General features: G+C 44.2%; 1 protein-coding gene across 5 annotated transcripts in view; it reads left to right on the top strand.

Moving 5' to 3' along the window:
- CHST8 (carbohydrate sulfotransferase 8) overlaps nt 1–25,872 on the top strand; it is a 202,839-nt gene that overhangs the window by 48,265 nt on the left and 128,702 nt on the right. The window contains exon 2 of one of the 5 annotated variants that reach the window (XR_009208217.1): nt 16,109–18,435. The exons of the other annotated variants lie outside the window; for them this stretch is intronic. The gene's annotated coding sequence lies outside the window, so the exon portion shown is untranslated. Of the gene's footprint in view, nt 1–16,108; nt 18,436–25,872 lie in introns of those variants that run through there. 5 annotated transcript variants of the gene reach the window in all.

Below are 25,872 nucleotides of genomic sequence, written 5' to 3' on the forward strand. Positions count from 1 at the left end.
AGCTTGTGCAACTCGTCGTGTGGGGCTCCATACTGCAGCCTTCCATTTCCGGTTAGCGCCTACAATTCGGCAGGAACCGTCAGTGAAAAGGGCATATTGTCTTTCAGTCTCTGGTAGCTCGTTATACGGTGGGGCTTCCTCGGCACGTGTCACTTGTTCTTCCTCTTCTTCAAAAGATAGTCCAAAAGTCTCACCTTCAGGCCAGTTAGTTATAATTTCTAGAATCCCAGGGCGATTCGGGTTTCCAATACGGGCGCGCTGTGTGATGAGGGCAATCCATTTGCTCCATGTGGTGTCAGTGGCATGATGCGTGGAAGGAACCTTTCCCTTGAACATCCATCCCAGCACTGGTAGTCGAGGTGCCAAAAGCAGCTGCGTTTCAGTGCCAATTACTTCTGAGGCAGCTTGAAGTCCTTCATAGGCGGCTAAGATTTCCTTCTCTGTGGGAGTGTAGTTGGCTTCAGATCCTCTGTAGCTTCGGCTCCAGAATCCCAGTGGTCGGCCCCGAGTCTCCCCAGGCACCTTCTGCCAAAGACTCCAAGACAGGCCATTGTTCCCGGCTGCTGAGTAGAGCACGTTCTTCACCTCTGGTCCCGTCCTCACTGGGCCAAGGGCTACCGCATGAGCAATCTCCTGCTTGATCTGGGCAAAGGCTTGCTGCTGTTCAGGGCCCCAGTGGAAATCGTTCTTCTTGCGGGTGACCAGGTAGAGAGGGCTCACAATCTGGCTGTACTCAGGAATGTGCATCCTCCAGAAACCTATGGCGCCTAGGAAAGCTTGTGTCTCCTTCTTGCTGGTCGGTGGGGACATGGCGATGATCTTATTGATGACCTCAGTGGGAATCTGCCGCCGTCCATCTTGCCACTTTACTCCCAGGAACTGGATTTCTTGGGCCGGTCCCTTCACTTTACTTCGCTTAATGGCAAAACCAGCTTTCAGCAGAATCTGGATGATCTTTTCTCCTTTCTCAAAGACTTCCCCTGCTGTGTTCCCCCATACAATGATGTCATCAATGTACTGTAAATGTTCAGGAGCCTCACCTTTTTCCAGTGCAGTCTGGATCAGTCCATGGCAGATGGTGGGGCTGTGTTTCCACCCCTGGGGCAGTCGGTTCCAGGTGTACTGTATGCCCTTCCAGGTGAAGGCAAACTGGGCCCTGCACTCTGCTGCCAAAGGAATGGAGAAGAAGGCATTGGCAATATCAATGGTCGCATACCACTTTGCTGCCTTGGACTCTAGCTCGTACTGAAGCTCCAACATGTCTGGCACAGCAGCACTTAGTGGTGGGGTGACTTCATTCAGAGCACGGTAATCCACAGTCAGTCTCCATTCTCCACTGGACTTACGCACTGGCCATATAGGGCTGTTGAAAGGTGAACGAGCCTTGCTGACCACCCCTTGGCTCTCCAGTTTCCGAATCATCTCATGGATAGGAGTCACAGAGTCTCTGTCGGTGCGGTATTGCCGTCGGTGTACTGTTGTTGTGGCGATTGGTACCTGTTGTTCTTCAACTCTTAGTAGTCCCACAGCACAGGAGTCATCTGAGAGACCAGGCAAGGTACTCAGTTGTCTGATGTCTTCTGTCTCTACAGCAGCTATCCCAAAAGCCCAGCGATATCCTTTTGGATCTTTGAAGTATCCATTTCTGAGGTAGTCTATGCCAAGGATGCATGGGGCCTCTGGGCCAGTCACGATGGGGTGTTTTTGCCATCCATTCCCAGTTAAACTCACTTCGGCCTCCAATACAGTCAGCTGCTGGGACCCTCCTGTCACTCCAGAAATAGAAATGGATTCTGTTCCTACATACCTTGATGGCATTAGGGTACATTGGGCACCAGTGTCAACCAAAGCCGTATATTTTTGTGGGTCAGATGTGCCAGGCCATCGGATCCACACAGTCCAATAGATCCGATTGTCCCTTTCCTCTACCTGGCTAGAGGCAGGGCCCCCCTATTCCTGGTCATGGTACACGTTGCTTTCTTCCTGTAAATATGTTCCTGAGGTCCCTTCAAGTGGATCAGTCATATCATTCTTCTTATACTGTCTGGGGTTCTGTGCCTTTGAGACTGGAGCAATGTTGGCTCTAGATGAGCTCTTCGTGGTAGGTGTCTCTCTCTTCAGTTCACGTACCCGGGCTGCTAAGGAGGAGGTGGGTTTTCCATCCCAATTCCTCATGTCTTCTCCATGTTCCCGAAGAAAAGACCAGAGGTTACCCCGTGGAGTGTATGCTCTCTCCCTGGCTGGTGGGTACCTGCTCCTAATGGCAGAGACTCTTGTTGGTTCTGGCGAGATGTGGTAAATTTCTTCCTTAAGTTCCTTTTTTAGTTTCTGATGGCCCTCTTCAATCAAGCTCCGGACTTGCTCAGCCAGCCTTGTTTCCACGGATGAGACATGGGTACGAAATGGGGCGGTGACAGTATCCTCGTAAATTCTTAGTTTATTGACCAAGACGCCCACCTTGTCCTCACCTTCCCTCCATTGCAGCGTTGCCAGGTAACGGGAGTACATCTCTGGTCCAAGCCGTGCAAATCTCAACCACATCTGCGATGTGCACTGGACATCATCTGGGCTTTTAGGAAATCTCTCGTCTTCTGAGAAAATGATCTCCAGCACAGCCAATTCCCTCAGGCATCGGGTACCTTGTTCCATTGTGCTCCATTTTCCTTGGTGCACCTGGAGGTCTTCTTTACAAAGGTATCTGTCCCTCACACTTGTTAGCAGTCGCCGCCAGAGGCTGAGAGTTTGTTGGGTTCTCCCGATCCCCTGGTCAATGACCACATCCCGAGACAGCGATCCCAGTTGCCTGGCCTCACTTCCATCCAGAATGGTGTCATTGGCTGCAGCGTCCCAGATGCGGAGCAGCCAGGTTAGGATGGACTCGTTTGTCTGGCGGGTGAATTCCCTCCGCAGGTCACGCAGTTCACCCAGGGATAGAGAGCGGGTGATGATCTCTGGCTCTGTCTCTTCTGCTGAGTGTGAAGGTCCTGCCACATCCTCATCAGTCATTATGCGGACTGATTTGCTCTTTGATTTCTTCTTCTGAACAGGGGCAACTGCCACTGGTTTAGGTTGTTCTGCTTCGGTGACAGTTTGTGTGGAGATGCTGATGGCACTTTTGGTTTCTTTCTCCTCTGTGACAGCTTGTGTAGACACTGACACTGTTGCTTTGTTTTTGGTTCCTTTCTCCTCTGTGATGGTCTGAGTAGATGCAGAAACTGTTGCTTTGTTTTTGGTTCCTTTCTCTTCTGTGATGGTCTGAGTAGATGCAGAAACTGTTGCCTTGTTTTTGGTTCCTTTCTCTTCTGTGACAGTCTGCATAGATGCGGTTCCTGTTTCCTCTACGACAGTTTGTGTAGACACGGATGCCGTTGTTTTGCATTTGTTTCTTTTTCCCTCCTCCTCAAGGAGACGCTGCACCACCCCATGTAGTGTTTGATTTCTAAACATGGTGCAGGCCGTGCAGAGAAGGCAAAGCAGAACTAACAACAATATTATGCTGTCCTTGGCACCTAGAGAGAACTCAATACTTTTGAAAACTGCTGTGCCATACCTAAAAGACTGGAAAAAATCATTCTTTACCCCTCCCCACAGGGGCTGGGTGTGATTATTGAGAGCCCAGATGTAGCATTCTGGACCAGGACAAGAACACAAAATAGAGTATATATTCCGAATGATGCTCATTGCCTCAGAGGTTATCATACAATAAACATAATAGACCAATACAGCAATTCTGGTACCATACCCTGGTCTACACATGAGCATTAAGACCGGCAAATACTGCCCCATGTGTGGGAAAATGTAGAGAGCTAGGTATAAGATATATGAAAGCATGTTGAGCATCATAGCGGACAGCTGTTTCTTTTTTCCTCACTACAAAATTGTAATTCTGACTTTTCTCAGTACCTCCTGCCCCACGTTGGGCGCCAAAATATATGTGCTGGCTTGAAGGCAAAACCAGCGAGAGACTCCAAGTCAGAAAAAACAATTTAATAGGAGAGGAAAAAAAAGTAAAATAAAAACACATGCAATGGTACAAAAGATCACTGACAGAGTCAGAATACAACCTGAAACCGTGGTGGTGGCAGTCCAGATGAAGTGGTCTTGTTGAAGCAGTGTTCTTGCAGAAAGGTCTGGTAGCTCTTGTCCTCTGGGAGTCCAGTGGGTAAGGCTGCCTGTGCTGTCCCAAGGTCCCGATTATATCCAGGTGGGAATGCTTGGCTCCTCCCCCTGGGCGGAGCATCTCACAATGGACTGATATCATTTTATCAGTTTTGCAATGGGTCCTTGATTGCCCATTAAACAGAGATAGCTCCTGGGGAGAGTTATCTATGAGTCATGCAGGACGGTATCGATGGGCCATTAACAGAAGATAGTCTGGAGGGAGGGGGCACGGGAACCAGTGGTGCACAACAACATTTCATGTAGATGGTGATAGAATACATACTTTGGGCACATTTTACATTGTAACCTAGGACATATATTCTCTGTATTCTTTGCACATATCTTTGTAACTCTGTAGCCTATTGTACTGGTAACTAGTTTCCCCAGTAATTTTCCATGGCCTTTCCCTAGGCAGAAAGACAAAACCATTTGCAGAGCTCCAAGCCCTGGGAGGTGCAGGGCCCCCGTGCTGTCTTAGTTCTTTCTGGGAATCAAGGCTGAGAACAGCTCTTGGAGATACATTTCATAGACAAAGTACAGCCAGAGCTGAGGAGGGGACTCCAGAGAAGGGGCAAATTGGTGGGAATTGCATCACCACTTGTCCTCCTAATTGGTGCTTTTTATCAATTATACTAATTTCCTGAAACCCATAAATGTGTACTCATCCCTGTGGAGGTGGGCTTTTGTGGACATCTTTCCATAACTGCCCCTGAAAGCCTTCAGAAGAAGATCCTATTTTATATTACCTCCTTACTAAAATTATCTCAAGTTTCACTTCCAGATTGGCAAAAGGGCAACAGAACCACAAAAGAGAAGGGTCCGGTCCAGCCTGTGGCAGCAGGAGGCTTCCTCAGCACAGAGTGTGCTCCCTCTGTGTCAGGGTCTGCAGAGAGGGAGCCAGCAGGGCTAAGGAGCCCTTCCCAGCCCTGGCCAAGGCTGCAGCAGGTCAGGAGAGCCCTGAGGACAGGGGCTGTGAGAGCTGCATTTGGGTGCTACAGGAGAGAGCAGCCTGGACCCACAGCAACACTGAGAGAAGGGTCACAGGGCACAGCATGTCCTGACAGATCTCAAGTGGGTTTTGAGCACCACATAAACTGTGAGCCACAGAGCAGCCAGTCCGTGGGCTGCAGACAGAACTGTGGTGATGGATGGCAGGTGGTGGGGTGAGGTCCTGAGCACCAGGAAGGAGCTTCCACCTGGCACCAGGGGCATGGTAAATAGCTGTACTGCAATCCCCATAGCTGGACAGTGTACTTGAGACTCTGTGCTCTGTGAACTGTCGTCAGAAGAGACAAGCTATTTTAAAATGGCATAGACTTTTCTAATAGGAGAAAAACAGAAAAACACCTGAAGAACAGAGAAAGTGTTAGTAATTTCTACATAAGCCTGTGCGGGGAAAAAAAATATTGCACTTTTGCCATATAGTTACTGAATTCACAAACCTGTAAGAGTTAGAACCTTTAAGATGAATATATATGGTCACATGTCCTCTGGGAGCTGAAAAAAGGTGGAAAATACATCTCAAAGGATACGTATTGTAAAAGTTCCTAAAGGGAGAAAACTCAGAATGGCTTTGCACTCTGACTGTATCAGAATTTGAAAGTCAAATAAGCATATAACCAAGCCTGAAGCTCATCTGACTGAGATTTTGCAGTGATTGCCATCTTACTTCATTCACCAGTTTCTAACATTATTCTTTCATCCTCTTTATTTTCTGCTTTCCTGAGGGTGTGATGGGGAGGAGAGGCGGGGAGGAGAGTTGCAGGGAAGGGCTGGCACAGGGATGCTGCTGTCCCTGACAGCACAAGGGAGCCACAGCAAATATTGCAGCAGCCTTCGAGCAAACACCAGTACTACAGCTGTACTGGAAGTGACTTATTCACAGCACACACCCCTTGTTACTCACAAACTACGCTGCTCTGCACGTCTCCGTGCTCACTGTACGTTTCCATAATGCTGTTCCAGTGCACAGTGGATTTCAAACACCACATAAACTGGCACTGCTGGTTTGCCAGAATGGAAACTTTCTATAAATGCAGTAGAAAATGAACTAGCATTGTATAATTTCAGAAGTAATTGTCCTGCCATTTGCAATTTACTGCTCTTTATAAGCTAGAAGCCATTTAATCTGCTTCTCAACTGACATTATCAGCGGAAATGATGAGCAAAGAATCTGGTGACTGTAGCAGAGGTGAGGTGGCTTGCTGGTGCTCTTTTGAGCATCTGTTATGTGTGTGAGGGTGGTTCTGCCAACTCAAGAGTGGTTGAACCTCTGCAGTCACATACTCTGAGTCTTCTTAAACTGAACTTCCCCAAACAAAAAACTTCCCTGGAGATTGGTTCACAGCAGTCTACAGTTATTGGGACAAAAAGAGAAATATCTATTTCCTTCTCTGCCAAGGCAAGGCACTTAGTAGAGTCTTAAGATACTCCCTTTTCTGCTGCTTGAAATGGTTGTTTTTCACATCGGAAAGAAGTGCTAGTGATGACTTCATCAGCCTACTGCTATAAGGGATCAAACACTGGCCAGATGGTTTCAAAGGAAACCCTACACCACACTGCCAGTGCAAATCTGCTCAAAAGAAATGTAGTCTAGTGTAGGAAGCAATCACAAATAAGCTGTTTTATCACCAGTGTACTTTACAGAGATTGTCTCCTACAACCTTCTCCCTACTGTCATGGCTGTGCCGTATTCTTGGCAGTCTTATACAAAAATGTAGCATTTATTTATTACATGGTATTGAGAAGGCACCACTTTTTCCTTCTTCTCTTCTCTTCTCTTCTCTTCTCTTCTCTTCTCTTCTCTTCTCTTCTCTTCTCTTCTCTTCTCTTCTCTTCTCTTCTCTTCTCTTCTCTTCTCTTCTCTTCTCTTCTCTTCTCTTCTCTTCCCGCACCTTCCCTTCCCATTTCTTTTTGTTTCTTTTTGTTTCTGTTAACATTCTTGAGCCTAAAGCCTAGTAAAGCAGTTACAGCTCTTAAGCTATAGCATGGCAGGCCAGCATTTATTTGGCAGTATTTCCTGTCAAGCATTAGCACGTTTTTCAGAGGAGTCACAGCACTGAGGTGTTAAGGCTGTGGAATGGGGATCCAAAGCTGCTGTGACTTGTTCCTGTCTTGCCCTACTGCTCATACATTGTGCTGTACTGTGTTCCATCAGGCAGTTCACCCATTCAGTGTTTCCATTTCCTCTCATAAAGGGAATTCTCTGCAGAGGATTCAAGGTACCTAAGGACTTTTAGACACCACGACAAAAGACCAAACCATATTAACAATGATATTATCACCAAATCCAGTGCACTACCAGCAGCAGTTACAATCCCACTGCAGTGGTGCACACACACATTGGATGATGGAACCAGATCCACTGCCCATTTATTTGATGGCATAAAGACCATGTCACCTCATCCCAAATGTATTTATCAGCATAAAACCAGTGATGTAGTGCTGACTCACTCCCATAGGGCAGCTTTCACTTCCACAAATTTCCCTGTCCTCTCTCTTTCTGTGACCATTTCTTCTCTGACTGGTTAAGGGGGGAAAAAAAAAAAAAGTTTGATATTTCTTTTAAAGCTTAGTTTTAAAAACTGTCAGAGGTTGACACTTTGTTGTTGTGTCTGGCAAAATAAAAAGCGACCTGCCATCTCTGAGCTGCATTCATTTATGGTGCTTGGCAGCATATCATGGGCAAAACTCAGCTGCACTGTGTCAGAGGACCCTCAGAATGGCAGCCTTCTGAAAGTGTATTCCCAGGGAATGAGCCTGGATGCATCTAAGATTCCCCTGGAAATTTGCAGAAGCATTACAAAAATGTGCAAAAGTTGATCAGCAGACTTTAATTTCACCTCAAAACATTTATTCTAAATATTAGACCGTATTTAATTTTCCATAGAAAATGTGTCTGCACTGGAAAGCCCCCTTCCATATGTCAGCTGTCATTCAATTTGCATGATTTTTAAAACATAGTAACATATTGAGGCGCTTAAGTCTGTTTAAAATACTTCCTGGATTTTCTTCAGTTTATGACATTTTAAACATGTTTTATTATATATATTCCCATTTCTGAAGTTATTAATATTCCCTTAAAAGCTTAACCAAAACTTGCTCTCTCCAGCAATATCATCCTTTTTTGTTTAGTAAACATTAATTTTCCTTTCATGATTCTAGTGGAGCTTGAAATTAAAGGTGGCTTTCTTCCCTATTATGGCTTTCTTTGTGTATCAGCATCAAAACTGCCAGTTTACTGCTTTAGCACCAACCAAGAGAGAAAAAAAAAAAAACCTTGTGTAGGTCCTACACAAGATCAACTTCTTGGGGACATCTTTATGATTTTCTCCAGACAAACAACCTATCTATTTTTGAAAATAAATGACTGGTTTGAGATCTGTCACCACTTGGTATACACAAGGTGATTAACTGCTTTTAATGTAATTCTGTATAAGCCCTCTCCTATAAGACACTATCTCGTAGCAATAGTGCAATAAAGCGCTTCCGTATCAACTGAGAGGCTCAGCTGCTACCTCTGCTCCAATGCCTCGAGGGTCAGAATATTCTGTTTCTTGTGAAATTAAGTCCCATCTTTGTCACTTTTTGGTCTCAGCCACTTCAGAAGATCTGTGTGGTGATTAAGGGTCAAAATGCTCCTGCCAGGCCCTTCCTGTACTGCCGCTTCTCCACATCAGGGCAATTCAGAGATGCTCTTGCCCTCTTCCCGTCTTTTCGTTAGAATCACTATCCCTATCTACAGAAATCGAGTCTTCTGGGTCTTCTGTTCCTGTGCTTGGTTGGAAACCACACATTTTCTCACACAACTCTTGACAGAGACTGCGTGTCTGATGTTTTGCTCCTTGTGGCGCATTAGATGAGAAATCGAATGTGTTTACAGACTTTGGGTATCCCTAAATGATGAAAGCAAAACCCTGTGCCACCGAGGATGTGTGTGCACACAGTTACACGGGCCTGGGGGAAGGCAGGGACATCAAGTCCCTTTATGGAGCAACTGGTACTGGACAGCCTCAGGAGGGAAAAAAGGCAGGGTTTGCATGAAATTCCTCATCCTTCCAGAAGGCCACGGTGCTCTAGTGCATTCACCTTTCTCCTTCCATTTGGCAGTGCTGAGCTGCCTGTAATGATGGCACAGATAATGCTTGGGACAAAGGCATACTGGCTTTAGAATTACTTTAGGCTTGAATTTCAGGAGTCCTTGGACTGCACCCACTGCAGTCAGAGTGGCTGATAAGGAAGCAGAGGACATAGACGGGTCCTTATTGTGCATGAGGACAGAAAGCACGAGCCTGAACGGAGGAACCTGGTCACTTGCCTAGTGGCTACTTGAGAGGGGTGGGAGGGGAGACTCCTTTTCTCAAGCTGTGGGTCATGCACAAGGGCCAAGGTCCTATGTACCAGTTTCCAGCTTGTTGCATTTTTTTTTTTTTTTCTTGACTCATTTAACTTGACTTCATTTGTTAATAAAGTCCTGCACAACTTAATACCCCTAAGTCAAGCCACGGGAGAAATTACAGACAGCAATCACTGCTGCTCTGTGTGAATGGAATGCAGCTTTAATTGAGCCCTCATAATTGTGTGTGCAGCTGCTCAGGAAAACATGATGATGCTTATCTCATACAGGAAAACAAACTCCGCTCACTATTCCACTGTAAACAAATGAGAAGGTGTGTATTCACATGGTCACAAAAATAAATATACCCACCTGCAGGTAGGGACCAGGAATTTTATGCCGTAGCAAAGCAATTCTGCACTCATTAAGACTTCAATGTAATTGTTTAAAATTAATCTTAAAGACCGTGTGGAGAAAAACAGAGCTTGGATACCATTTACATGCTCAAAACAAACATCGGCTCCTCAGCCACCGAGATCACTTGGATACTGGGAGCAGCCAGTGCCAACAGTGGAAACAAACCCTTTGCTTTTCTCTGAGCTGTTAAATTGAAAGCTGCCCTTCCCCTTTATTCAGCTCAAGAGATGCTATTTCCTTGTAAACAGGAGGCATCCTTAAATCACTGTGTAATTAAAATTCCCATTATTCTGCATTTTCGAGCTGCTCACTCTCCTGCTAGTGGAGGGAATTAAGTTGCTCAAGAAGGTACCAAGTCAGGTGTTATTGAACACCTCTGCACTGGTGATGTATGTGTTCAGGGCTGCATGTTAAACCAGCCACATCCCTGCATGGTCCAGCGCTGTATCCATCAATACCTGCAGAAAGCTTCTTGGCGTGATTTATGTTTTGTAGGAGAAAACCAAAATGAACAGACCTCACCAAACCATTATAACAACAATGTTAAGAACAAAAGGCATACGATCTCTCCCATATCTCTCCTATGTAAATGGAAGAGGAACAGGAAAAAAAAAAAAAGATGTGTGCATCGGAAGAATGGGGGGCAAGGAGGTCTGAGAAACATCAGACAGTTGAGACAACTTCCTTTTCTGTTCTTCACATTTGAAATTGTCTAATGAAAGGAGCTTTGTGGGGGTTTTGTCAGAAAACATACAGAGAGACTGGTTCTGCTAGATACTTTAGCATTTTTTTAAAAAAAGAAAAAAAATCAAAATTAAAAATTTTAATTGAGTAAGAATATAACATAAAATTTACCGCAGTTTTATAAAGCATGTTAATAGCCAATGGGTTCAGAATCAGTGTGACTGAATTTCTGGGGTGCTACAATGGAGACAAGGGAAGTAGGAAGGAAAATACACATTTACTACAGTTACCTTACAGTAGTTAACAAACTTAGAAAAAACACCTGGATTTTTAAAGCACTAAATATTTCTAAGGAACAGTAATGATATAATTATACTATGCTTCCATATACAAATCTCTGGAACATAATACATTCTTAATGTCTACACGTTTGCACACCATCTTTTTCCTCTTGCTTTTTTCCAGAGATCAAATTATATATTCAGTATATTCTGATTATTCTCTGCCTTTTCCTCTAAAGGCAGTGGCTTCACTCCTTAATTGCGACCCAGTGGAGATAAGTTCACCACAACATAATTTAATGAACTATGGAAGAGTTACCTCTTTCTGCATGAAGTATCAAGCTGCATGTCAGAGAAAGAGTATCTCCTAGGTGATGTTTCAGTAGATAATAATTAAGTAAGACATTTCCTACAATAATACCACCCACACACAAATGCAGCCCTTCCCCCCAAATTGGACAACACACAAGGTGAATTAATAAGCCAAGGACACTGTTCCCAAAAGAAATTCAGTCCCACAATTTCTTTCCTCCATGAGATCACAGATTAGAAATCAGAAACCTACAGTACAAACAAGGAAATTTTCCTGGTTTTCCCCTTCAGCTTCAAAGGCTGAAATATACTTGATTTCACATCCGTCTTGGACATGCCGTCATCTTGGAGTCCCTTCCAAGTGTGGAGGCTTTCCTTTCTGCCCTAAATGATCCTGAATAGATCAGCAGCAGCGCTCTCAGCACACCCAGCTCGGCACCTCCTGCCCCTTTACTGGGGCCTTTGGGAGGAGATTTCTGCAGCACTAGCCTTGCTATTTTTAAGCTATTTATATTTTGTGTAGGGAAAGAAACATGGACTTTAAAAGATCCTCTGTGAGGTGGCCTGGGGAGCAGGACTGAGCTGCCCTCCATCTCCCTCCCAGCACACGGCCATCCTTCATCTCCTCATCCAGCCTGCTGCTTCCAGCCTGTCCCTATCTGGAACAGGGAAGGCATCTTTGTGTCCTTTGATCTCTGTGCATTTTTGTTGCAATTTAATCTTAATTAGATTTCAAATTCCTCAAATTATGGTGCACAAGTCAAATGCTGGCTCCTCCTGAGTTCAGAAGAGTGTGTGGATTTTTAGGCATTTTTACAGCGTTTAGCCACTTTCATCACAGCTTCCACACCACCACTAACAGGTAGTCATGTAACTAAAATCAAAGATGTTTCACAAAGAACTGCTGAGACAGCATCTCAAAAATTCTGAATATTTTAATATTCATTAATTAAACGTTTCTGTGTTTCTGTCCTTTTAGCAACCAACCACTGATACTGTTAAAACATTCAAATGAAGAGCTAGTTATTCATATTCCAAGAGAAACCCTATTTGCTACAACAGCTGCAATTAGCAAGGCAAGCCATCTTCTTGTAGTCATTTAGCAGAACCAGAAGCGAGCACAGAACTCTGGTCTTCACAGAAGGAAAGTGTTTGCCATCTCCTCTATGAAGAAGGTGCATGGTGTTAGAGGCTCACCTTGGGAAAAGGCAATTCTGCTCTCTGGCTGTGACTTTGCTCCCCAAAGCAAGCATTTGTTAGACATGTTGCATGTAAGGACTGTTTTTATAGCCTAAGCTGCATGAATCTGCCTCTATTTCTTTTAGTTAGCAAGCTTAAACTATTCTTTGTCAGGAATTTCACAAAACTAAGATTCCTTGCATGCACAGCTGCATTTGGATTGTATGTCTGTCTTCCCCACAGCTGTGTCTTTCCGGGAAAATGGGAGATGGGAACCCAGGTGCAGGTGGCCAGGCAGGTTTTTTAGGCACAGAATGGGACAATGCACAGGTTGTTTCACTGGTGATTTCACTGTTTCCACAATGAGAAGGAGCTGAAGGCAGATCTCCATGGCTTGGAGCCTCCAAGGAGGGTTGGCCAGGTCAGGGTATACAAAATATGTGGGAACCATTCTATGATACCTTTTCAAGTCCATGGATTGCTTTTAAGGTAATTAAAGGGTCCAAACAAAGGGGGGGAAAAAGTAAGGTTACACCTTGCAAACCTCAATAGAAAGAGAGGTCTGTATGACCACACAAAAATTTTAGGAGCTCACAGACTTAATGGATGTTGAAGCTACGGTTTAAAGGGTATAGTAACCAGAAATGCATCTAATGCTGTACATTTGGTTGTAGCTATAAACAAGAAATAATATCTCCAAAAGGAGATTGAAGTAAAGCATATCAGGAATGCTCCACACCAGATACAAATAACCACACAGCTGGAAAGTTGCATTTCCTCACTGGGCCAGTGCAGAGGGATGGTCAGCAGTAAATGTGCCTGCACTTAATGGCCATTTTTGCAGACTCACTGAAGTTCACAGGGAAAAATCCCAGCCCCAGGTTTCTTCAGAAGCCATATTTGCTTTGTCACTGTTCAGAGAACTTTTGAGGATGAATCTCTGAGGGTGCAGAGGTCTCTTCCCCTCCCTGTGGTTCCCCATGCTGCTCATCCATGGCTCCAGCAGTGAGCAGTGCTGTGTACAGATCACCTTAGATACACTCCAACTGCTCACAGCAACCACGTTTTAACCCTCCTGCAAACAGACATATTTCAGATCTCTTCTAACATTTCTTTCTATATCTGAAACAACAGAAAGATACATCTGGGGAAATAAGCAAAGCTTCAGAATGGTTGGTCTGTTTTAAAATCCATCTTTCCCAAAAAGTGATGCAGAAGTGATGCACGTAGCCTTCCGTTCAGTCCCTGTCCCTCTGCCCAGACAAGAGTGCAAGCCCCTATGGGACAGTATCCAGAAATCCTACAGGCATTTCTGTGGGAAAGTTAGAGTGGGAAAGGCCTAAAGCAACAAGGGTCAGTGTCAGCAGGTTCCAGTGACACCTCTGCTTTCAAACTTCTGGTGCACTGGGCACATGGATCTTCCTTGGATTGCTTTAGCCACTCAGACACATAAATACTAATTTGCTCAATGATTGTGTTGGCTCCTAAAGCAGGTGGAGGTCCATGTACTTTAAAAATAGCTTTAGAAAACCTGATTCAAGGACTGTTGGAGAAAATAGTAACTTTTCTCGATTTGCTTTCAAATGTGTCCCAAGAATTTATCAGTTCCTGCAGCCCCTGCTTCAGTAGAGTTGAACTCAGCTTACTGAACATGATACTCTGCTTTTTTTGTATTAGTGGTTAGAATTCATATTCACAGTGCAGCACTTTGAATCAGAGGTTTTCCCCAGATGCCTCTGATGCTTATCCTCCTTTGTTAAAGAGAATGCTCCTTCATCTTGCAGGGCTGGTGGCCTCTTTTCAAAATCTACCACACTGCAAAGAATGATGTTGTCAGACAGACTGATCTTTCTCCAATAGCTTTTGCAGCACTTTTGTTATAAAGATGTTAAAGATAACATGGAAAAGAAAAGGAACAGATTTAGAGTCTCAGGATAACAAAATACAAAGTGTGACAAAGAATCGTAATACTGATACTTGTAATTGAAAGAGCTACTGGGTAAGTCTATTCTGAGTTTTGGGGAAGAGTAAGGGAAATGACTAATATAGGTTGCTAAAAAAATAAAGAGATTTTTGTGAGAAATTATAACAATATTCTTTTTAATGATTGTTCATTGCTTTGTTTCATTGCTGTAACTGATACTCAATTGTGCTAACCAGAAAGAGCATCAGTCCAAGACAGCATAACTTCAGAGGTCTGAGCCCCAATTTAGAGTTCAGTTAATCCAGGGAAATATTAAGTACAATAAAAGACCAGGAATAGCATACATATCATAGGAACAGAGAGCCACAGCACTTACTCTAGCTCTGTGAAACAGAAATTATAATGAACAGATTTTAAAATGCACTGATATGGAGAGTCCTTAGTAACGTTGCACTGATTTAAAGTGATGGCCCAGCTTTTGGGGCTGAGTTCTGCTCACAGGGTCGAGGTCTGTACATACACTGCTAGGTGGTGTTTTCTCAAATAAGAAAAAGATCTCAATCCATCACTTACTGGTAACTCTATGTTAGCAGATTTATACTAGTGCCAAATACTTTGCAAAACCTGAAGAGTGAAAAGTCCCCTGGAGAAGATCTAGTTAGAGGTACAGGGGGCAAAGCACAAGGTTCATTATGCAACCAGACACGTCCAAAGACAGCTTGTGCAAGAGTGAGAGATTCTTCTAATGTCCTCCTTCATGGGAATTGTTCTGTTCTTCAAGTAAACAGAAAGTACAGGTCGCCCTGAACTCACCTTCTTTTGGCTAGATTTCCTGTTTGGTGCAGTTAGCCCTCCTCCTGTTGGAAAAGAAGGACAAAACCCAAGGGGACAGGAAGCCCTAAAACAGTGCCTACTGTTAAATAAAGCCTGGATCTGCTCATTGCTGAGGGACTGCTCCCTGTTCCACGTGGATGAAGCTGCAGTACCCAGAGAATGTTCTTGGAGCAGAGCTGGGCTGTTTGAGGGCTCAGTGCCCCCAGCGCTCCTGCAGTCACTCCTGCAATGCTTCTCTCTCCTTGCTGCACCTACTGCACAAGTTTTAACAGATACAAACACCAAGTGGAGACCGTATTTGGTGGGCTCTCTCCAAGTAACTTTTTATTGCTTTCTACCTTTGTAAACAAGTTCAAATTGCAGCAAAAAGGAGAATTGCTAGTGACAGCAACCTTGCTGGGTCTCCTACCATTACCACTCTGAACAGCAAAGAAAAGTAGTTATGCCAATTAAAAGGGTTGGTATAATAATTTTGAAATAGGAGATGTCTAACTTGTCATTTTTGAGTGAAGTCATCTAACACAATTTCTGAATTTTCTGGATTTTTTTTGCACAAAGTATTGTAGCCTGCACAAGTTTTATAATTAAAATGCTATCATAGTGAATAGCATGTACCAGAGTTGAGGATTAGGTGATCTTATTCCTGTAATAGGATTTGCCTGCTAATTGTCACTGAAATGACAGCAGCCTCTGTTATTAGGAGCAGAGCAATTGCCATGGTGGCTCAGATCAGCAGCCCTTCTCTTCACTGAAATATCCTGTCTTTAGCACCAGGCAATGTAATGGTTTGGAAGAAAAGGCAAGGTGGGCTGTTGTGGAATAAACCGCTGTCAGGTGAAGGTTCTTCAGTATTCTCATTACTAACACACAGGTTATGCCCAACCCAGGAGCACTCACATTTCTTACACAACTGCTTTATGTTGGCAAAGAAGCACAATCTTTTAATTTCTCTCCTTAAAATTCTCTTTCTGACACACACAGACAATCGCTTAATTCAGAAGACACACAGTGTGATGGCTCTCCTTGTTCTTCACCTGAATTTGTGGCATTCCTGTCACACCCAGAGCAGCCCATGAAGGTTGCATGGTTAGAACTTCATGAGAGACAAAGACCAAAAATTGAAGGGTTCACCCAGAACTGTGTGACACAGTGATGCAAAAAGTGAGATGCATAAAGAAGACTCACTCCTACAACCTGTTCCTGAAACCATCAAGCTTCAGGATCAGTTCAAGAAATCTTGGACTTCACAAGACAACAGCAGTGGTTGTGGAAATTGCAACTGAATTCGGTGATAACTCCTCCTGACTTTCAGAAAACAAGTTCAGAGCTTTAGGCAGGGCTGTCAGGAAAGACGTGAGCTACAGCAGCTTCCCTGGGCAGCCTCGCAGTGAGAGCGGATCCTGAGCACCAGAGAACCACCTTTGCTGCACCGGCACAGTCCTGCCCTGTCACCCTGTGTGCAGAGTGTGCAAGGAAGGATGCTGAGGAGGGGGAGGAATAGAGGTAGGTGATGTGAGAAGAGCAGCTCTCTGAATGCTGGTCTCATCAAAGCTCAAAACAATACCTGCCCATGGCTAGGTCACAGATAGGCCCTGTCACCCTGTGTGCAGAGTGTGCAAGGAAGGATGCTGAGGAGGGGGAGGAATAGAGGTAGGTGATGTGAGAAGAGCAGCTCTCTGAATGCTGGTCTCATCAAAGCTCAAAACAATACCTGCCCATGGCTAGGTCACAGATAGGTCTGGTTCTGACTTCACTCGTAAGCTGCAATAGTTTAATGATTTGGGATTCTTTTTTATACTCCAAAACCAAGTGATTGTTCACAAAACTCACACCATGACTTCTGTATTTTTGTTTCTACTGCATAAGTAAGACAAAAACAAGCTCTGAAAGCAGTACACTGCAATATCAGGTAATTATATCACAATACACTCCAGCTCTTTCAAATCATTCATTAGTCAGACATCTGCTGCAGATTAATATTGGGCCAAATTTGTCTATTAGGTATTTCAATGGACTCCAGTACTTTTTAAGCAAGGGATGATCTGTTCCAACACATGTACTGTCTGTGGGTAATTTACTGTGGTTTAGAGCTTCTCCCTTGCACTTCTGTAGCTTGAAATCCTCTTGTAGTGCAGTTGCTATTTACTAGCTTGTGCTGACGAATCCACTTTTTCTGACCTAATTCAAGAAAATTCAAAATGCACACATTGCCAAAGAAATTAATTTATTCAATGAGCCCAGCAATGTCTACTCTCACTAATTCTGTATTGCTGGAATAAACATAGTCAGAAATTATGCTTGGCTTTCTAAGCATCAATAAAACCTCATAAAACTCATAAATTTCAATGTATAAAACCTGATATTAAGACAACCCCTAACTTGGAAAATTCATATTACATTTTAACCAAACAACAAATGAAGCTAATATGTATTGATTGCATTAACAATTCATAAATGCACAGAAAAGAAATAAACCATCTTCCTAATGTTGCCATGTCTTTGAGGCATTGCTTAAACTCCGTAGATGCTGGTCTGCCACTCCAGCAGCTGTTCAGTAAGGCCAGTGTTTGTCCATCAATGTCTTTTGTCATCGGTCTGACTGTCCTGCTCCTTCCCAGGTTGGCAGACATTTCAAAAAATGAGCTGTCACCGTGGGATAATCAATTAATCAAGCGTGAATTGCTTGACCGGATCTCCTAATGAATGTTAACATGTAAACACTTGTCAGACACTCGCAGACCAGAGGGTTTGTGTGGTTCTGATGGTGTCTGGGAAGCTGACTGGCAGCACAGCCCGTGAGCACAGACCTATCTCATTGTGTTAATAATGCACATTGCTTACAAGGATTTCTTTAAAATAGATTAGCTGCACCCATAATGATTTTATTGATTTTACAATCTTTTCTCCTTCTGTGGAAATTGAGATGAATCTTTGCAGGAAGAAGTTGGTACCCTACAGGGACTAGGGGAATATGCAGGGTATGAATGGCTGATGCATTTTCACGAGCCATTGCCTCTCCCCACAAGAGCAGTTTGTAGCCAATCCCTGTAATTACAATATTGCTTAGCAACACCCCAAAAGTCCTATTGCTACTTCAATGATAAGCCTCATTCATAGGGATTACATTTGTTAAATTAATATTAAAGCTATGCAACAGTTCTCTGTGAAGATGTGCATTTTAATTATTTTGTATAAATATGGTGGCTTAAACCACTGTGGCTGTGATTAGCAGAAGAGTGGAGGGTAACTATTTCAGCAGTGTTCAGTGTTCAGTCTTAAGTGTCTGCTACCCAAGATCCTATGGCACACACCAAACTATCAATTTTTGTTCTCTAAACTTATTCCTGAACCTTTAAATAAATCATTTGATTATCCAAACTGGTCAACAGAATGGGTTGAGGAATTTTTTTTTAACAAGAGCATTTTGTTTCTAAGGTCACTGGCTTTCAACCAAAAACTAGATTTTGTCCCTTAGAAGTTCTGTTTCTTTTTTTCCCAACAAAACTCACAAGAGGAAAAAACTCAATATGATGTTTTTCTACATTCAAACACAGCAGTGTTACATATAAATACACTTTAATTCTGGAGCACTTGCTCTGAACAATGTCCACCAAACACTGCACTTTTGAAAATGAGAGCACTTATACAGATGAAGGATTATGGATTTAGTAATCCAACTTTAGTCAGGCTGGTTGTAAATTCAGAGCCTCCAGTCATGTATCAGTAGTGATGAGCAGCACTGTGCCAGTTCAAAGCAGGGCTCCCCTCTGATTTACACGGGGAGATGTGCTGGACACTGGCTGGATGAGGCAGCCCAGCAGTGGCTGACTTTTCTCACAGGAACGATTTTACAATACCTTCTTTTTAATGTTCAAAATCCCAATTTATGGATAGGAACTATCATTTGACTTTTATTTATTTAATGCTGCCTCTGCTCTGAGCAGATTTTTGAAACTGCACGGAGCCAATTGAAACCTGCAGAACGTCCCCCTGTCCCCCCGTGCCAGCGCTGCCTGGCCGCAGGGAAGGGCACGGAGCGCACGGGACGGGCTCCGCTGGCACCGCCACCCTGGGAACCTGTGCCACCCTGGGAACCTGTGCCACCCTGGGAACCTGTGTCACCCTGGGAACCTGTGCCACCCTGGGAACCTGTGCCACCCTGGGAACATGTGCCATCCTGGGAACATGTGCCACCCTGGGAACCTGTGTCACCCTGGGAACCTGTGCCACCCTGGGAACCTGTGCCATCCTGGGAACATGTGCCATCCTGGGAACCTGTGCCACCCTGGGAACCTGTGCCATCCTGGGAACATGTGCCACCCTGGGAACCTGTGCCACCCTGGGAACCTGTGCCATCCTGGGAACCTGTGCCACCCTGGGAACCTGTGCCACCCTGGGAACCTGTGTCACCCTGGGAACCTGTGCCATCCTGGGAACCTGTGCCACCCTGGGAACATGTGCCACCCTGGGAACCTGTGCCACCCTGGGAACATGTGCCACCCTGGGAACCTGTGCCACCCTGGGAACCTGTGCCACCCTGGGAACATGTGCCACCCTGGGAACCTGTGTCACCCTGGGAACCTGTGCCACCCTGGGAACATGTGCCACCCTGGGAACCTGTGCCACCCTGGGAACCTGTGCCACCCTGGGAACCTGTGCCACCCTGGGAACATGTGCCACCCTGGGAACCTGTGCCACCCTGGGAACCTGTGCCAACCTGGGAACATGTGCCACCCTGGGAACATGTGCCACCCTGGGAACCTGTGTCACCCTGGGAACCTGTGCCACCCTGGGAACATGTGCCACCCTGGGAACCTGTGCCACCCTGGGAACCTGTGCCACCCTGGGAACCTGTGCACCCTGGGAACATGTGCCACCCTGGGAACATGTGCCACCCTGGGAACCTGTGCCACCCTGGGAACATGTGCCACCCTGGGAACCTGTGTCACCCTGGGAACCTGTGCCACCCTGGGAACATGTGCCATCCTGGGAACCTGTGCCATCCTGGGAACCTGTGCCACCCTGGGAACATGTGCCATCCTGGGAACCTGTGCCACCCTGGGAACATGTGCCACCCTGGGAACCTGTGCCACCCACAGACTGCGCCAGCAGGGAACGGCTGCCATTCTCAGCTTGGATGAAGCTGCTGATTACAGAGCCGGATTCCTGGATGGCTCTCTCCAGAGCCCTGGGGGGCTGTTCCAGGCAGCACCCAAAGGGCAGCAGCAGCAGCAGCTCCGAGTTCTCTGAGGAGCAACGCAGCAAGTGCGCCAGGAAAAGGCCATTTTAATTAGAATGGTTTTTATTTAGTGAACTTCATTTGTGAAGATGGCGCACAGATCTTTGGAACGATGTGCTTTGGTTTTTGATTCTGAAAGGAAGCAGTTTGTTCTTTTACACCTCCCAGATTACGCAGTGTTATTAATATAAAATAGAGAGCATCGAAGAATGAAAATGGCATCTGAGACAGTATGTATCACACTGTATACATGCTTTGCAAAGCATATGAAAGAATAAAAACATGCTTGCAGTTGGCTTAATGCTAGTTACCCTATATAATCCTCCTTTTCATAGAATCATTAAGGTTGGAAAAGACCTCTAAGTTCACCAAGTCCAACCATCAACTTACAAGGCCCAATCTTTTGGTCACATTACTGTAATAGAATATTTACTTACTTATATTATTGTATTCAATACAAAATTGTGAAGTCGCTTTCCAGAATGTGACTAAACTTATAAACCTTAGCTTTATCAACTTTCCAAAACTTGAATTTAGGTCAGTCAATGTACAGCTGTTCTGTTTCAATCAAAACTGATTTTTAAATATTATCGCCACTTGCTTCTCTGGAACCACATGCATGATAGAGCAGAGCAGCGTGTTTCATTCATTCCCTACATTATAGTTTGTAACATAAGTGCTTCTTCTGAATATCCATGAAATTAATATGTAGGTGAAGTAGGAGTTATTGTCTCAAGAAAGAGATGTGCCTTTGGAGGAGAGGAGAGCAAGGAAATCCCACCCAGGCTGCACAAAATATTCTCTAGTGGTGCCCTCTTGAGTGTGGTCTTCAAAATAAAAGGAAAGAGAAAAGCAGTTCTCAAGTGTAACAAAAATTTATCAGTTAATATGGCTATCAAGTTTATTTTGCTTATCCTCGTGGAGTCTGATTCTTATTTGTGCTTACAATTTATACCCTGGGAAAGTTCATGTAAATAGCTAGGAAGTATAGAGGGATGTGGATGTAACTAAAGACAAGGCTCTGATAATGACTTTTTATATATATATATAAATTAATAAAACAGCCTGCAATCGCCAGCCATTACTTGCAGGTTTTATTTAAGGAATGGACATTTTTGCTGCTTCCCCAGGTTTAACAAAGTCAGCAGAAGGCATACATAAATAAAAAGGATTGAAAAACCATTCCCTACATTTATGAAGCCCGGACTCTCCTACATGGCATTCTCAATCCTTTAATATTCCATGATGCCATTTTTGAGCTGATAATAGCTATTGTATGATATTGTTCAGGTTTTGTTCCCAAGCTCATTTAAGCTTGTGAATCTATGTAGTTGCAGAAACCCCAAAATCCAAGCAGAAAGGCACGTTGTAGCAAACACATTAAATCTGTGACCTCGGTGGACCCACACTGCTGAACTTGAGCACATCATTTGGCCCCCTGCCCCTGTCAGTGGCTCTGAGCAGGCGTCACCACACAGATTTCCTGTCCCATTGCAGGTTTACTCATCTCCACATGGCCTGTAGGCTGAACAGATGACTCCAGCATTAAAACCCTACCACTGGGTTTTAATGAGAAGTGCCCAGATAAAGTGAGCGTGAAAATGACGTTGCAGTGATACCTGAGAGTCCCGTCTATTTTCAGCTGTGCTCACTTGCGTTTACGGAGCAGCAATGACATTTCTGACACACGCTCTGTGGCTGTCATAACATTTTTTCTTAACCTTTTGCCAAAAGCACCCGGGGCTGGAAGCTCCCCACTACCTGCCACGGACAAGTCTGCTCCAGATCCCCCAGATGAGCAATTCCAACGTCACCTTAAAGCCTCAGCACACCAGGAGCTGCCTGTCAGCCTCCTACATGTTCTTGTTCAACAAAGACTTGACTTTGGGGAATCTCTGAAGTGTATTTCATATGGTTTCAAATCCATTTCCATACCTTCTAAAGTGCTTTATCCACAGCACATCTATGATTATCTAACACCACATTACAGGGACCTTTTTTGGAAAGACTTTGCCTGAAGCACTGATTTTGCAAACGTAGTCATCCACGCTAAACCTTGATCCTGTGCCTACTCCTGTGAAAACCAGTGACACAGTGTGAATATTTGCTTTATACTTAATACACTATGGAGTGATATAATGACAGAAAAGCTTCTCTGTGTAAACAGAGTAAGGACTGTGAGAAACTACACAAAGAGAAACAACACCCACACTCCTCCCTTCTTCCCCTCATTGCAAAAGTTTTTTCTCTCTCTCAGTGTTATTACTGTATATTTCAGCTTCTACGCTTCTAAAGCTGTTTTTAATTTAGTATTTTCATTTAAAAATGCTGGCTGAGGATATAAAGAACTTACAGCGTCTGTATTTTGAAGGCTAATTAAATTCGTGGTATCAATTCTCAAGCTTTTAAAAATTATTTTATATTTATTTGGTTTATGTTAACATAGCAGAGGTTTGGTATTTTTTTGCAGTCATCTTTGATATTTTTCTGTTAAGGTGAGGGCAGAACACTTATTTCATGAAATGCAAAATGAGAACTACTCACCTGATTGCAGGAGAAAGGGATTTGGAAAAAAACATAATGCATTTGAACATTTTTTTAAAGCCATATTTAAAATATGACAGCTATTTTATTTTATTGCTGTTGTTAATATTATTTCCACCTTTCCTCAAGACCAGCTTGAGTTTACCATGGGGCAGTTTGCTGACACCTGGAGCTCAGAGGGAAGCAGGGCTGGCAGGTTGGTTCCACTGGGGAAGGAGCAGGAGGATGCACAGACTAGACCAGTCCTTGAAAATTTGGAATTCTCCTGCTGATGCACAACACCTTGGTCTGCCAGGGAGCAAGGACCGGGCTCCAAGGGCACATGGGAGCCCAGGGTGCCAGGAGGAAGGACAGCAGCCGTGGTGAAATGCAAATTTCATATGCTGCAGCCACAGCCCAGCAGCTCACGGTGGCTCACACAGGCAGCGATATCCTCAGACTGCAGTGGCACAGCAGACTTTAATGTCAACTTTCTCCTACTGCCCTTTGAGATAAATACAGCATCCTCCTTAATCCTAGCAGTGGCTTAGCTGTGCATTTGCACTACCTACAGCTTACAGGATCAAGCCTGGAGTTGTTAAACGATCCAAGAGAAATGTATTTCGGGATTTTGCTATCTTCAAGCTCTACAAAAAAAGCTCTTGGTGAAAAAGACAGTGAGTAATCATATTTGTTCCGCTATCAAATGGCAAAATATAAAGAAAACATTATCTGAATTGGATCGATTCAAAATGTTTATGCTGCTACTGAATGCCACTTGAATATTTCTGGGTAGATCAACTGAAAGATGGAATTTGCCTCTAGTTCAGAGCTGGAAGTACAGGCTGCACATAGTAGGCAACTGGTTAATCCACAGAAATCAGCAAAATACAGAGAAAAAGGAGAGTCTGGAACCCCCCAGCAGCACAGCAGCACCAGCTCTGAAGTTGCACTGCTGATGCTCATCTCTAACAGAAATGATTTCACTTTTACTGAGAAACAAAGGATGTTCTATAAGAAATGCAAGTTTCCTGCCCAGCTGGTGAGGCACACAGCCCTGCAACTACTCCTTCCCTCGTACAAGCTCCTCCCCACCCTCGCCCAATGGCAACCCCTGTAAGGCAGCCGCGTTTTTCAGCCAGTGGTTTACACACGAACACCTTCTGGCTGCTGTTTAGTGGAGCAGGCGTTCCTGTCAGAACATACATTGGAAGATCTAGTTTAAAATTTACCTGACACATTGCAGATAATAGGATCAGATCTTCAGGTACTGTAATTCCATCAGAGGAGTCCTTGTGGGAAGCTAAGGAGAGCTGGTTACCTGCTGGATTTGTCTGGCTAATGATGTCATCTGCACCAAGAATTGTTTTGCAGACAGCATTGCACACATGCTGAAAGAGTTAATTAGCCAGTAGAGCTGCTCATGTTAAGTGTTTATACTGCCTGTACTTTGTTAAAGAAAGCATAAATCTATCTAGAAGAGGAATCACTGCTGTCATCCAGGAAATTAGCTCAAAGATAGCTTTTTTTGTTAGCTGAATATATACTTACATCTCTCTCCCCACATATAGACATAAAGGATAAAAATAATCCCTTTTGTGGGTTTTATCTGTTCTTGCTCTCAATTAACACCTCTGTGCCTAAAAGGAATGCCTGGCACAGCTGATGATCTCACCTGGTGCCATCAGCCTCAGGGATGTCACAGCTTTTCCACTGCAGAAGTGCAATCCTTGCTACACTCTCAGTCAATGAGCAATTCCAAATGCAACCCAGATTATAACACTGCCTGATCTGTTTTCCTGGTTTTGTTTCAGCAGTTAAATCCTTGCACAAATGCGATCTGAAGTACTAAACAGGCTCAGCTCTTTCCTGGTCTCTGTGCTCAAAGCCCAGGGAAGAACTCCTTCAAGCTTTTTGTGACGTGACAGCAGTGTCACCCTGACTTAAATCTTTGGGTGAAGATGTAAGTACCGGTAATGCAGAAGGTCTATCAGTAGCATAAGGAGACTTTCTAAAAGCCTAAAATCCATATAACTAAAGACCCTAATTTCCATAGATGTCCCAAGTGGCATAAAAGAAAGGCTTTCTGCTGGTTTTAATAAACATCATATGTAGGCTTGCTGCCAGCCTTCACATGGGCCAAGGGACACAGAGTAAATTCCTACATCTTCAGTGTTTACTTCATGGCTCCTTTGAAAACAACAGTGGCTAACTGTGTTGATGGAAATCTTGCCTGAGGTCGCTGAGCAGTCATTAAACCCTTAGCCTTCTGTTCAATATGAAATGACGTGCTCATTCTGCATTTCTTTCACTGAGCTGCTGTGGAGGAGCCGGGATTCAATTGATATGCCTGGCTCAAGCCCAGAAATGATTGCACTGCACTTTGCTGCAGCGGGCTGTCAGCTCACATTCAGAAAGCCATACACGACGCAATTGTCTGGTCACTGAAAATAGCTTTGGTGCGTATTTAAGCCATTTCAATGTGGTAATATGAGAATTAATTCTCTCTTCCCCTCCTGGAAATTGATCATTTGCATGGCGGTGCTGCTCGGCGTGCACGGAATCGTGGCATCCCACAACATATTAATATTTTAGTTTGTTATCTCTTAAGTTATTTTTAGCAGCCAACTGTCCTTGTGTGAAGCTCCCAGCTGCAGCAGAACGCTCGGGTCTGTTGTGTGCGTGGTCAAGGACTCCTTGTCATGCAGCTCCCAGCACGCTGCAGCCTTCTCTATTATTAAAGTCATCTCCCAACTAGCACTCTAACATATGTAATCATCAGACACAGGATGTCTTTTCCCACCTGCTCACTGTTTATTAGCCTGTTATCCTGCAAGTTTTAACAGCGACTTGTGTTTCAGCTGATAAACACCTGGAACGGAGATTCAGTGTAACAAAGTACAGCATTTTGTGATCAATTTATTTTGAGTGACTGGAGCATATTCTATCTTTCAGGAGGCATTTTTGTTTTTAGCATTGGTTT

This window comes from Hirundo rustica, chromosome 11 (assembly GCF_015227805.2).
Source record: "Hirundo rustica isolate bHirRus1 chromosome 11, bHirRus1.pri.v3, whole genome shotgun sequence".
Lineage (NCBI taxonomy): Eukaryota > Metazoa > Chordata > Aves > Passeriformes > Hirundinidae > Hirundo > Hirundo rustica.